Genomic DNA, 14,909 nt, shown 5'->3' on the forward strand with positions numbered 1-14,909 from the left:
TACAAAGACTAGGGGACACTCGATGAAATCACAGGGAATACTTATATTTTTTCACTCAGAGAATAGTTAAGTTCTGGAACACGTTGCCAGAGGTTGTGGTAAAAGTGGATAGCATAGCTGGTTTTAAGAAAGGTTTGGACAAATTCCTGGAGGAAAAGTCCATAGTCTGTTATTAAGACATGGGGAAAGCCTCTGCTTGCCCTGGATCGGTAGCATGGAATGTTGCTACTCTTTGTATTTTGGCCAGGTACAAGGCATTGACCTCGATTGGCCACCGGGAGAACGGGCTAGTGGGCTTGATGGACCATTGGTCTGACCCAATAAGGCTATTCTTATGTTACTCTTAGAAATTCTATGAATGTTGAAGCAGCACTGGAGCATTTAGCACTCTGGGCCATAGTAGAAACCTCTACCGTGATTTTGTAAAAGTGGTTTAGTAAAAGGAGAGTTAAACTCTGTTTTGGAATACAAATGTTCTATGGATCAAAATCTAATATGCTTCTGGTTTTTATTATGAAGTCAAGACAATAATGATACTGTAATTAAAGAGAAAATAATTTATAAATTACAGCTGAGGATTTGCTATCGATTTAGCTTTCCATTAAAAATACATTATGTTCAGGGTTTCTTTATTAAAACACTACAGTGCTGCTGTGTAACAGTTCTAATACAAGTAGTAGTACCGTATTTTTTACTCCAGAAGACACATTTTTTCCTCCCAAAAAAGTGGGTGGAAATAAGAGTGCATCTTATGGAGCGAATATACCCCCCTCCCTTGGCGGTACCTTTAAATTGTGGTGGTCGCTGGACGATTGCCTCGGGGCCAGCAGTACACAAGTGCGCTAATGCCTGGGCCCGCAACACTTCATTGGGCGAAGTGGGAGATCAGCATTCGGGATGCTCTCAGATGACACAGCACGGCAGGCCGGGGATGGCGGAAGAGAGGGGAGAAAGCTTATCAATGCCAGCGATCCCAGGGCAGACTCCACCCGAAGGGAGGCAGCACGCAACTAACGTCATCATCCTCCAAGCGTTGAGGCCGCCAGTGTGGTAGAGAGCAGGGGAGAGGCCAGGGCTTCGTTGACGCCAAAGGGTGACTGATTGCTGATACAGCTGGAGTCAGCATCCCCCAGCAGAAAAAGCGAAGCATTTTCGGCATGGGCCACACCATGGAGAAATCCAATTTGGTTGGCAGCCGACGGCGTTTCCTTGGCCTTGCGTGGGTCTCATCTAGTTCTTTATTAGCTTTGGGCACCACGCTGCAGTATTTTGCTTTTTTGCTCCGGGTCTTTGATCCTGTATGTGTTTGTCTTCTGTGTTCATGCTCTGTTTCCCTGGAATTCTGATGGGTTCAGCATGCTCTGTTAATTTACTTACTGCCTGGGACAGCCCATTTTTTTCACTTCAGGTCGGCTGGGCCTCTACTCTGTGTTTTAACTTATCTGTTGTCTTGTGCTCTGATACTTTTATATATCTTATTTTACATTTTATATTTTAGTCCACATATGGTTGCTTAGCAGATATGTTTTGTTCCATTATTCCTGCTTTTGGTGATCTGACTTTATTCTAATGCATTCTAATTGATCCTTTGCGCTATGATATGCTTTGTGGTATGTTTTATTAATTTGCCCTTTTATTTTGCTGCTTTGGTTCTGTTGATATGCATTTTGATTAATCCTTTGCCTTGTAATATTTCTTTTATTGACGATTGCTCTGTAACATGCTCTGAGATATGCTTTGTCCACTTGCACCCTTGTTTTGTGCCATTTCTGATGTCCTTTTAGCATACAAGCCCCGTGCCCTGTCCCTGCTCCCCTGACCCAGTCTACCACTAGACCACCAGAGGGGGCACAGGATACAGAACCTGGCAAGGAGCATGGGATTGGGTGCAGAGCCTGGCAGGGAGAATTTGTTTCAGAATGGTTTTTTTTCTTGTTTTCCTCCTATAAATCTAGGGTGCGTCTTATGGAGCAAACTAATACTGGCTTTTACTAAACAATTGTAGAGTTTATTACCACGGGTCGGTGAAGTTAATGCTCTGGCACTCTTAGGAATTGAATGAGCATTGAAGCATTTACCTTGCTCTACTGTGGTTTAGTAAAAGGAGACCTAAGTACATAAACAATTATACCTCATAGAAGTCATATATTTCCCTAAGTGTGAAACATCTGCCTCCACTGGAGCAACAATTGTCAGATTAGACATTTATTTATAGTTATGCTCTGGAGACCTTTCTTTAATTAAAGATAATGCTCTGCTACCCTCTGGTGGCATATGAGCAAAACTGGAAATTAAGCTCATCGATAAAGCACAGGGCCAAGGCCACAAATTTCATATCCAGTTAAAGTTTGATAAGACATGGCTCAACAGATTAAATAAGCAGCTTCCACAAAGGTTGCTGAGCCATACTTGCTCTCTGCATCTGTTTTCAAAAGACCATAGGCAAGCAGTTCCTACATGCTGCCCATGGTTGACAAGGAAGCCTTTTCTCTGCTGTGTCTCTCATACCTGAAGTCAGAGTAGTAGAAAAAGGATCAAATCTAAAATATGACCAGCAATTTGAGTAGCACAAATAGCCTTTTGGCTGTACCCTAAATCACCAATAAAAGATAAGAATTCTTCAGTAAGAGTATTACTTGAATCATCACAATGTATATTAAAGTCATCCAGAAACATCATTGAAGAAGCAAGAACCATTGAAAAGAGCACTTCACATAGGGAAAACACCAAAGATATGAGCATTCAGAAGGGAGCTGATAAAGGGGCCCTTTCGCTAAGCTATGATAAAAATTAGCTCATGCTTATAACAGGTTAAATCCACTACCATGGGGTGTGTTTAGGCATCCTACGATAGTTTTCAGATCTGTGCCCGCTTCCCACATGCTAAAAAATATTTTTTATTAGAACATAAGAATAGCCTTACTGGGTCAGACCAATGGTCCATCAAGCCCAGTAGCCCATTCTCACGGTGGCCAATCCAGGTCACTAGTACCTGGCCAAAATCCAAAGAGTAGCAACATTCCATGCTACCGATCCAGAGCAAGCAGTGGCTTGCCCCATATCTTTCTCATTAACAAGACTATGGACCTTTCCTCCATGAAATTGTCCATACCCTTCTTAAAACCAGCTACACTATCCACTCTTACCACAACCCCTGACTATGCATTCCAGAGCTTAACTATTCTCTGAGTGAAAAAAATATTTCCTCCTATTGGTTTTAAAAGTATTTCTCTGGGGGCACATTTGTGGGTGGAGATAGGCGTGTCCAGTGCTAATCGATTAGCGTAGCTTTCTGCTACATCACTTCCAGATTCAGTACGCTAGGTGTTCAATCCCGTCCCGCAATCCGGGACTTGCACAAATCATAACACTTTTCTGAGCACATGCTTCTCCCACCTTAGAGAGAGTGTTAGAGCCCCCTGTAGTTTTCATTTTCTGCAAGAAATCCATGCAGAAGTCTTCTGCTCTGCTAGCATCTTTTTCTTATTTTTTTGCTTAAAGTTCGTCTTTTTTCAGTGGCTGGAGTGCCTTGAAGCCCCTTTGTGGAGGTCCTCTGTCAGAGGAAAGGATGCAGTCCCACGGAGCCAGACTGCTGCTTCACTGAAAAACTTCAGTAGATCTGTGGAGCCAGCCTTCCGTGTGCCACCCTTCCTTGACTTTGGATCCATTCCCCCTATCCATCCCCCATTCCCCCTATCCCCCTATCCATTCCCCCTATCAAGGAAATCCCCCTTAGTACAAACAGCTCATGCTCCCCACGCTATATATTTGGATCAGGATTCAAATCTATAGCGCGGGGAGCATGAGCTGTTTGTTCTAAGGTGGATTTCCTTGATACAGCCCTTATGGGCGAAACGTAGGACTACGTCGGAGTGCTTACCCCCACCCAAGTAGCATAAGATGAGTACTTTAATATTTAAATATATTTATTGAAACACTTAAAAAAACTATTGCAAAATAACTATGAGACCGATGACGATTAGGGATATCAATTTTTTCTGTATGATCTAAAAGTTTAGCGGCATACAGATGGTATCACTGAAGTCTGTGAGTTTATAAAGTATTAAGACAATGAGATCTTCTTATTGCTATATATGCTGGTTGACTTGAAGGAAGATCTAAAAAATCAATAGAGTCAGTGGCTAGATTAAATAAAGACTGTCATTGGTTGAAAAAGACATCTTCCTTGCCAGCAGTTATTTGAGCAACCTAAGGTGGATTCCACCTTGGCGCATGTTACCCGACACATGGCCCCTCCCTAGCAATGGGGAAGTAATACTAAATGACTCCCAGGATCACAGAGTGGATGCTATATTAAAAAAAGCTTTTTGAAGTGGCTTCTTCAGGTATCATGGCGGTGGTTGTAGCCTCTTTTGCGGCACATGCTTGTCACACAAGATTGCACAGTGTGATCTCTGCGGACATGGATGGTGTGGATTATGTGGTGGACAACCTTTATGATCTCATTAGAGTTCTTAGTAAAGTCTCAGCTTATGCAGTGTCTGCATGCCAGACTCTTTGGATCCGTCATTGGATTGGGGACACTACCTCCACGGCCACTTTAAGCAGACTTCCTTTTAAGGGTCAGCTTCTTTTTGGCAAAGGTCTTGATGATTTCATGGCCAGTGTTGTTGATCACCGCCTTAAGTCTCTCCCTGTGAATAAGTCTCGACGGACTTTGGGAGGTAACCATAGTAATTTTTGTCCCTCCTGTCGATTTCATCAGGGATCCTCGGGCTCGTCCTCCCAGGGATATTCACAGGGATACTGTCCCCGTTACAACAATTCCAATTTCAGATATCCTTAGGCATCCGGGTCCTGGGTAGCTACTGCTTCTAGAAAGCCCCAATGACACCAGAAGTTAGGCAGGGCTTCCTCATATTGGGGGATGACTTTCTCAGTTTTTCCAGGAGTGGATTCATATATCCTTGAATCTGGACATTATTCGAGAGGAGGCACAAGATAAGATTTCTTTAGCCTGCCTCCATATTTGTTTCTGGACTCGCCGGCAGGTTGGCCGGTGAAGGAATCAAAGATCTGTGCTACCCTGCAGCATCTCTTGGACATACGAGTCATAGAACATGTTCCAGTACATGAATTGGGCTTAGAAAGATACTCCTTATACTTCATTGTGCCAAAGAAAGGCTCAAAGGACTGGAGGCCCATTCTGGATCTCAAGTCGGTTAATCGCTTCCTGCGGATTCCTCATTTCCGAATGGAAACCATGCACACAGTAATTGCTGCTCTCTCCAAGGGTGTTTCTAGAGTCCTTGGATCTCATGGAGCCTTACCGCCATATTCCAATATTTCCGGAGCATCACAGGTTTCTGTGTTTCCATGTTCTGCAACAGCATTTCCAGTTCACAGCTCTTCCCATTGGGCTCACGACAGTTCCCCACACTTTCACCAAGATGATGGTAGTTTTAGTGGCTTTTCCCCGAAGGCAGAGTGTCCAGATCCATCCTTACTTGCGACGACTGATTGATCCGAGCTCCATCTCATCAGGAGTGTGAATGTGCGGTGGAGATGGTGATATCTCTGCTACAGGTCATGGGTTGGATTGTCAACTTCAGGAAGAGCCAGTTGATGCCATCACAGACCTTGGAGTATCTGGGCCTTCTCTTCGACACTCGGCAGGATCGTGTGTTTCTTCCTGAGCCACGCAGACAGAAACTTCAGCAGCAAATCAAATATCTCCTGGACCTTCCAGCCCCCACAGCCTGGCATTATCTGCAGGTTTGGGGCCCATGACAGCCTCCTTGGAGCCAGTCCCCTGGGCCACAGTGCACATGCACCCTCTACAGGAGTCCCTCTTCTCTCAGTGGTCTCCCCTATCAATATTTTGATTCACTCTCTTGTAATTTCACACATTGATTACTGCAATGCTCTATATCAGGGCATAACACAGAAAGAGATGCATTGCCTTCAACTCCTGCAAAATACCACAGTTAAACAAATCTACCAAGCAAAGAAATTTGATCACGTCACCCCCCTTCTTCATAAAGCACACTAGCTACCCATTACCCACCGTCTATTCTATAAAATACTTACATTCAAAACCAAACAGTCTAACTCACCAGTTTTTATAGACAAACTTCTGATCCCTTATGCTCCCCTCAGGTCACTCTACTGTAACAGTCAAAATCTATTTATTATCCCTTCAATACGCAAACTATTCTATGACACAACTCGTAAATCCATTTTCTCGATTACGGCTCCTTCATTATGGAATACTCTCCCTCTGGACCTCCGTCTAGAAAACTCTCTAGAAAAATTCAAATCCAAACTTAAGACTTTTCTCTTTAGGAGCATAGCTTGGCTGTAATACAAGATTCTACAGCTCTTCCCTCTACAGCACTTTTCAGCTCATTTGTCAGCAAAGGAGATCCACTTCCCGCTTCAAAAGTGAATAATTTGCTTTCTAAAATCTTCTGAAGCAAGTATGGCTTCTGGAAGGCAGACCAGATTAGAGTCAGCATTTGCTGTGGAGGGCACAGCTAAACAGGCTAAATTGGACCCACCAACACCATCAAAAGTGCCTCTCCCTAAGCACACCTTAGAAATGTTTTAAAAAGTTATAATGGAGCTGAAGTCTATAAGAGAAAGGCTTCAAGACAATACAACTGAGTTAAAGACATTAAAAGAAGAAGTTCATACTATATCTCAGCAGTTAAAGGTATGTGATGCCAGGACTGGAGAGTTAGAACACCAGGTGTCTGAGGTGGAAGGCAGTTTGAATAAAATTCAAACTGATCATAAAACTGTGGCTCGTCTTACAAAAGAACTAGAAGAGGCCAATAATAGGAACAGGAGGAACAACATCAGAGTATTAGGGCATCCAGAAGGGGTTGAGGGCTCAGATGCTATATCTTTTTTAGAGGATTTCTTATCTAAGTTGCTCTCCCTCAATCTTAAATATCCATTAGAAATAGAAAGAGCATATCGTATTCCATCGCATGCTTCTAACAGGCAAAACGGTCCCAGGCCCATGATATTCAGGGTGCTCTGTTTTCAGCAGGCTTTGGACATTTTAACTACCGCTAAACAAATTAAAATGCAGAAATGGCAAGAAATGAAAATCCATCTTCTGCCGGATTTTGCTAAAGATACTACTGGCTTGAGAAAGCAGTTTCTGCTTCTCCGACCTTAGCTGCAGCAGTGGGGAGCTAGATATGAGTTGCTGTATCCAGCGGTTATGAAGATAACATTCAAGAATAAAACCAGTTCATTTCAAAAACTGCAGGAATTCATTAACCAGCACTTAGATCCAATGACATAGGAAAGCAACAAGTAACAAAGGATGATTTCATTGGATTTTTTTAATGGAAGTTATGGACAAAGAATGGATTTTGAATTTACTTGAATTCAGTTCTATTTTTTAACAAAAGTGTTTTATGGATGTTATAATAGACTGAACAAGAACCAGTGAAAAATGAGATAGCAGTGAAGGGGCGGAACGTCAATGTTTTTTTTTTCTTTTCCTGTAAACAAAATGGAGACACGTATTATAGAAACTAGCTGTGTGTGGAACTCAATAAGCTGGTGAGATTTTGGTCTGGAGCAAGCGGTAGTGCTGCTAAAGGGTGCTTTCGAGATTATGTGAATATTGCTGTAAGGAAAGATTAGAGGGAGGAAGCGCTTAACAATCAAAGAGTCACTCCAGTGTTGCTGGGGAGTGTGAAAGCTGCCACACAACACAGTCAGCTCAATGGTATGCCTGGGGACCCCCAAATTTGCAATGTCAGCTTTGTGCCTCCTGTTGGATCTATTGAAAGAAATATGGAGGCCTAAAGACTCCAACACAACCAGAAGGGGCAGCCTGCAGTACAACCACCGGGCCTCATTCCCATGGTCACATCTCCCGCCCAGAAGGTTAGAGCCTCTCACCATATGCTACCAGTGCTAATTGCGCCAAACATTTGGTAAAAAAAAGGCAGACCTTTCTACTGCAGACTACCGAGCTGACACGGATTGCTCATTTGATGTGTCGTGACATATTACAACCACATAGAGCAACACAAAGACCTTACGCCCCTATCAACTCAAATAACATCAAAGTAGAATGTTCCATTCGACTTCCAAAAGCAGCAAAGACACCACTGAAGATTTTAACACTTGTGCGCTTACCACTTGCAAAAATTCTGAAGGAACTGGCCGCACAGGCCCCACAGAAGTCTAAAAGTCCTCGAGGCAGCAAGATGCCAATAAACAGAAACAAAATCAGCCAGAACTGTAGCCTTGCAGCAATCGTGGCCAAGAAGCCAATTGAGAGTGTGCAGGTATCAGGAGCTGTCATCAACACACCCTTATCAGCCAATGGCAGACTGATGTCATCAGGGATGAGATCCAGTATGCAGCCCACTGTGAAGCGCCAAACACTGAATCCTGCTGATGCCCCTAACCTCGTTGTCTTTGTGGCTACAAAAGATACCAGGTCCCTCCAGAAGGCCCTTATACACGTAGAGATGTGACGTGCTGCCTGTAGTCCTAACTTGCCACTAAAGGTGAAATCCTTAGCTGTACCCCTAAGACCAGCCCTGCCATTGGCCCCTGTACATCCAGCTGGCACCAGTGACCTAATCATGCTGGAGGACTGATAGTAGCACTGTAATATTTTTCTTTCCGAAGGCAAAAATGTGTAATGCAAAGCAAAACAAAGGGCTCTCTGTAACAGGTTATGGTTTTAGGAGCCTTTATTATGGTATTATTTATTTTTATAGCTTCCATTTGAGGATTAATTAGTTTAAAGTTAAATGCTAGTGGTAATTATTAGCAGATTGTTTATTAGCTTATATTTTTGCTTATGGATTTAAATAGCTGTTTAATTAATTGAAGGAATACTATTGGGTAAAATGTTGACAGCAATTAGTAGAATGTCATGATTTTAAGTATTCTTAATAGAGTAATGTTCTAAATGAATTGATTATATTTTATATCTACCTATATTCATGGTATCTTCTTGTCTAAGAATGGTTTGTTTTTCTTGATTGAGGCAGTTACAGATATGATATAATGTATAATATTTTATTAAATATCTAGATGAGCTAATAACTTATTTTAAATTATATTGTATGGTTATTATAAATTATTAGGGAATTAACATTAATTTCATTAGTATTTATTAAAATATGAAGGGTTAATGTGGGGAAGATTTTATGGTGCTTAGAGGAAGATGAATTTGCCAGTCTGTATGTTTGCACCCAAGCTTTTGTGTTATTTTAAGGGAAGGGATTTGGGAGGGGATGGGGTGGGGGTGGGATGGCTTTAGACGGGGATCCTGGATGTGTGTGGATGGATTATTTTTTATTTTTGTGAATGTGATATTAGGTTTCCGCTCTTTAGTATATCTCTATCAAATAAAATGACTTTAAAATGTTATTCATTGAATGTTAATAGGCTCAATCATCCCATCAAGAAGAAAAAGGTTCTTAATTTTTTTAAAAATCAACAAGCTGACAAATATTTTATACAGGAAACCCATTTGTCAGCGATGGAATCGGCTAAACTAGAAGGTGGTTGGATAAAACATTGTTTTTATGCCCCAGCAGTGGGGAAAAAGGCAGGGGTGGCAATCCTGATTAATAATAAGATTTCTGCTAAGTATGATAACTTTCGGGCTGATTCAATGGGTAGATGGCTCTATGTTAATATGACTTCAGCAAATTATACCGACGCTTTTTAATATTTATGCACCAAATACAAATCAGGCGGAATTCTTTAAGAAACTCCAACAAGTAATTCTTTCACTTGCTACGCCTAATTTAATCATAGCTGGAAACTTCAATGCTGTAATAGATCCAATTATAGATAAACAACCAAGTAGATAATTGAAATCTTTAGGTCTTGATAATCTTATGAACAATTGCGGTTTAAAGGATATTTGGCGGATTTTTAATTTCAATGCTCGGGAATTTACATTTTGTTCCAAAGTTCATAAATCATAAGCACATAAGTATTGCCTCTGCCGAGTCAGATCATAGGTCCATCATGCCCAGCAGTCCGCTCCCGCGGTGGCCCCCCAGGTCAATGACCTGCAGTGATCCATTACTCTACTACTCTTTTACTCTACAGCCTTTTGTACTGTATAGTAACCCTCTAATTGTACCCCTGGATCCCTTTTTTCTTCAGGAACTCGTCCAATCTATTTTTGAACCCCAAAGTCATACTCTGCTCTACCACCTCCTCTGGAAGCGCATTCCAGGTGTCCACCACCCTCTGTGTAAAGAAGAACTTCCTAGCATTTGTTTTGAACCTATCAGCCATCAATTTTTTTGAATGCCCTCTAGTTTTTGATGCCCCCGCCAGTCTGAAGAATCTGTCCCTCTCCACCTTCACTACACTCTTCATGATCTTATAAGTTTATATCATATCCCCTCTAAGTCTCCGCTTTTCCAGGGAAAAGAGCCCCAGCTTCTTGAGCCTCTCAGCATATGAAAGGTTTTCCATGCCCTTTATCATTTTTGTTGCTTTTCTCTGGACCCTCTCGAGTATCGCCATATCCTTCTTAAGGTATGGCGATCAGTACTGAACGCAGTACTCCAGATGCGGTCGTACCATCGCCTTATACAGCAGGAGGATAACTTCCTTGGTTCTGGTAGTGATACCTTTTTTGATAATGCCCAACATTCTGTTCGCCTTTTTTGAAGCCGCTGCGCTTTGTGCCGCCGGTTTCATTATTCTATACACCAAAACCCCCAAGTCCTTTTCTAGGTTGCCTTCCCCCAGTACCATCCCTCCCATCGCATAGTTGTATAGTTATTGTGATTGTCAAAATTAAAAATGTTCTATGAGGTCACATGAAAAATTCTGTGCAAAATGGCAATTCTGTGCAAGAATAGCAGTTTTGTTATAAATAGATAAAGATTTCAAAATTTATCATTGAAACTGACTCAGTTTATAATATCAAAAAATTCATAAAAACTACTTATCTTATCTTAGTGGCACAGAAACTAACTCTATGAAGCTTATCAGAAAATAAAAAAAATCCATAGACACCACTTATCTTAACATAGAAACATAGAATGTGACGGCAGATAAGGGCCAAGGCCCATCAAGTCTGCCCACACCAATGACCCTCCCCTACCTCCCTTTGCGAAGAGAACCCACCATTCGATCCCATTTAGCTTTAAAATCAGGCACACTGCTGGCCTCAATCACCTGTATCGGAAGACCATTCCATCGATCCACCACCCTCTTGGTGAAGAAGTATTTCCTGGTGTCGCCATGCAATGTCCCTCCCCTGATTTTCCATGGATGCCCTCTTGTTGACGTGGGTTCCTTGAAGAAGAAGATATCCTCCCCCACCTCGATACGGCGCGTGAGGTATTTGAATGTTTCGATCATGTCCCCCCTCTCCCTGCGTTCCTCTAGGGAGTAGAGCTGCAATTTATTCAACCGTTCCTCATATGGGAGATCCCTGAGCCCTGTGACCATCCGTGTGGCCATTCGCTGGACCGATTCAAGTCTCAGCACATCTTTGCGGTAATGTGGTCTCCAGAATTGTACACAGTATTCCAGATGGGGTCTCACCATGGACCTATACAATGGCATTATGACTTCGGGCTTACGGCTAACGAAACTCCTGTGTATGCAACCTATGATTTGTCTGGCTTTAGATGAAGCTTTCTCCACCTGAGTAGCAGTCTTCATGTCCTCACTGATGATTACCCCTAAGTCTCATTCTGCTACAGTTCTCTCTAGGATCTCACCATTAAGAGTGTAAGTCTTACATGGATTTTTGTTGCCAAGGTGCATGACCTTGCATTTTTTGGCATTGAAGTTTAGTTGCCAGGTCCTGGACCAATTCTCCAGTAGGAGGAGGTCGTGTGCCATACTATCGGTCTTGGATTTGTTGTCAGGTCCTGTTGTGTTCTTGTCCACTATATTGCATAATTTGGCGGCGGCGGCAAATAACGTTAATTTACCCTGAAGCCCCTCAGCCAAGTCCCTTATGAAGATGTTGAATAAGATTGGGCCCAAGACCGAGCCCTGCGGTACTCCACTTATCACCTCTGTCGTTTCGGAGGGGGAGCCATTCACCACCACCCTCTGAAGTCTACCTCCTAGCCAGTCCTAGCCATGTAGTCAAGGTGTCACCCAAACCTATAGAGCTCATCTTGCTCAATAACCTGCGGTGAGGTACGCTATCGAATGCTTTGCTGAAATCCAAGTACACGACGTCCAGGGACTCCCCAATATCCAGCTTCCTCGTCACCCAGTCAAAGAAGCTGATCAGGTTGGATTGACATGACCTCCCCTTTGTGAACCCATGTTGACGGGGATCTCGCAGATTCCCCTCGTTCAAGACCGTATCCAATTGATTAGAATTTCCATTAGTTTGCTCACTACTGATGTGAGACTCACTGGTCTGTAGTTCGTAGCTTCCGTCCTGCTTCCTTTTTTGTGGAGTGGAATGACATTAGCCGTTTTCCAGTCAAGCGGAACTTTTCCTTTGCTAAGGGAGAGATTGAAGAGTGTCGATAGTGGTTTTGCCAAGGTGTCTCTTAACTCCCTGAGTACTCTGGGGTGTATGTTGTCTGGCCCCATAGCTTTGTGAACCTTGAGTTTGGATAGTTCACTGTAGACACTACTGGGCGTAAACTCGAAGCTGCAAAACGGGTCTATCGAGCTATCCCCTGTTGGTAGCTGAGGGCCGGATCCCTGCGCCTCACGGGTGAAGACTGAGCAAAAGTATTCATTTAACAATTTAGTCTTCTCTGAGTCCGATTCTACATAGTTCCCGTCCGGTTTCTTAAGGCATACTATCCCTCCTGTGTTCCTGTTTCTATCACTAATATATCTAAAGAATGCTTTATCGCCCTTTTTGATGTTCTTTGCTAGATTCTCCTCCATCTGCAATTTGGCCTCTCTGACTGCCGTTTTGACGGCTCTTGACTTGGCCAGATAGTCTTCCCTGGAGCCCTGCTTCCCTGAATGTTTGAAGGAGATGAATGCTCTTTTCTTCTCTTTTATGAGGTTGGAGACCTCCGTAGAGAACCACTGTGGCTTGTTTTTTCTTCGCCGTTTACTTACAGATTTAATAAATCGGTTTGTTGCTTCGTGTATGGTAGCTTTCAGTGTTGACCACAATTCCTCTACATTATCAGTCTCTGCTTGGTTTTGCAGCGACTGGTGGATGAATTCCCCCATGTTCTCGAAGTTGGTGTCCTTGAAGCTGAGGACCTTAGTTAATGTGTTGGATTTGGTGAAACCTTTTCTGAGGTTAAACCATACCATGTTGTGGTCACTGGATGACAGCGTGTCTCCCACAGAGACCTCTGTGACACTTTCTCCGTTGGTATTAGGTCTAGAATCGCCTGATCCCTAGTTGGCTCTAGAACCATTTGCTTGAGTCTTGCTCCCTTTATAGAGTTTAATAGCCTTCTGCTGCTGCCGGTCGCAGAGGAAAGTGTGTTCCAATTTACATCAGGCATATTGAAGTCACCCAATAATACTGTGTCCCCACGCAAGGTGATATTCTCTATGTCCTCGATTAATTCCATATCAAGGTCTTCCTGTTGCCTTGGAGGTCTGTATACTATGCCAAGGTACAGGCATTTGTCCTTTCCCCTGGCCAAATTTACCCAAAGGGATTCCCCTGTGTACCTAACATTTGTGATTCTGGTAACTTTGATGTCATCTTTGGCATATAGTGCTACCCCTCCTCCCATTTTGCCCTCCCTGTCTTGGCGGAACAAATTGTAACCCGGTATGACCATGTCCCACCTGTGGGAGTCTGTGAGCCAGGTTTTGGATATCGCCACCACATCTAGGTCGGTGTCCCTCATTTCCATCTCCAATTCCAGAATCTTGTTGCCCAAACTGTGGGCATTGACGTACATAGCCTTCCAAATCCTAGGTTTGTTATGGCTATCTAGTGATATTCCCGATTGAGCTCCATCGGCTCCTTTGGTATTGTTTGAAATGTGTGTATTCTCCTTAGACCCTGAAACACAGTGTGAACTTACCCCGGACTCGAAAATGTCCGTATCCCCCCCCCCCCCCGAACATGGAAATATGAGCACCCCCCCCCAAACCCATGATTGCTATGTGTATATGCCTCAGATCCTAAATTGTATTTGTAGCTTACTTCATTAGGTAGGTTATTAGTGCCCGTACCCTCCCCCAGTAACTGACTCTGATGGATCCATTTCGTTATTACTTCTTCAGAGAATCAGTTAGAAAAGCCATAGTGCCTTTACAGCACATAAGCTGCAGACTCAGAGCCACGCTCCTCTTCTTCTTTCTTCTTCCTCCTCCTCTTCTGCTTCCTCTCTACTGGGCTCAAGCCTCTCCCCAGACTCTCTGCGTTGCTCCTCACCTGCCTCCACCTTATAGGCGGAGTTGGGGTTTGAACCGGCTCTGGCCTGGGACTACAGGGCGGGCGCTCTGACTGCTGAGCCATCTACTGGACTCCAAATCTCCTTGAACCTCTTACTATTTCCAGCTTGTTCTACAATCATTTTTTCATACCTATCGTAGCCATATATTGAGTATCAAGCTTCCTAGAATATATAAGGACATTATTTTTCATTCAACTTGGACTACATTAAAATTTATAGATGCTTTAACTCCCCTATTCCGATTCAGCAAACCACATATGGTTGAACTTCAAGATACAAATTGGCGAGCCTAAAATTCTCTGGAAACATTGGTTTCAAGCAGGCATTCGTACTTTAAATGATGTAATTTTGAATGGGAAAATGGTAGATTTATTACAGTTACAACAATCATTTGATATATCAAAGTCTCAAGGTTATAAATGGTTGCAGTTGAAGCAGGCCATTCAGAAAGGGTTCCCTGACTGGCGCAACTTAAAAAATCAGTACAGCTTCCTGGGTCTATGTTTCCAGACAGATTTTCAAGGGCATCAGGCCACCAAGTGGTATAAATTAATATCTGAACATTTG

The 14,909-nt window shown here is 43.0% G+C and overlaps 1 pseudogene; it reads left to right on the forward strand.

Moving 5' to 3' along the window:
* Positions 1 to 6,580: 6,580 nt before the first annotated feature.
* Positions 6,581 to 8,597, forward strand: LOC117362943 (annotated as a pseudogene).
* The last annotated feature ends 6,312 nt before the right edge of the window (positions 8,598 to 14,909 follow it).

Source organism: Geotrypetes seraphini, chromosome 6, assembly GCF_902459505.1.
Source record: "Geotrypetes seraphini chromosome 6, aGeoSer1.1, whole genome shotgun sequence".
Classification (NCBI taxonomy): domain Eukaryota; kingdom Metazoa; phylum Chordata; class Amphibia; order Gymnophiona; family Dermophiidae; genus Geotrypetes; species Geotrypetes seraphini.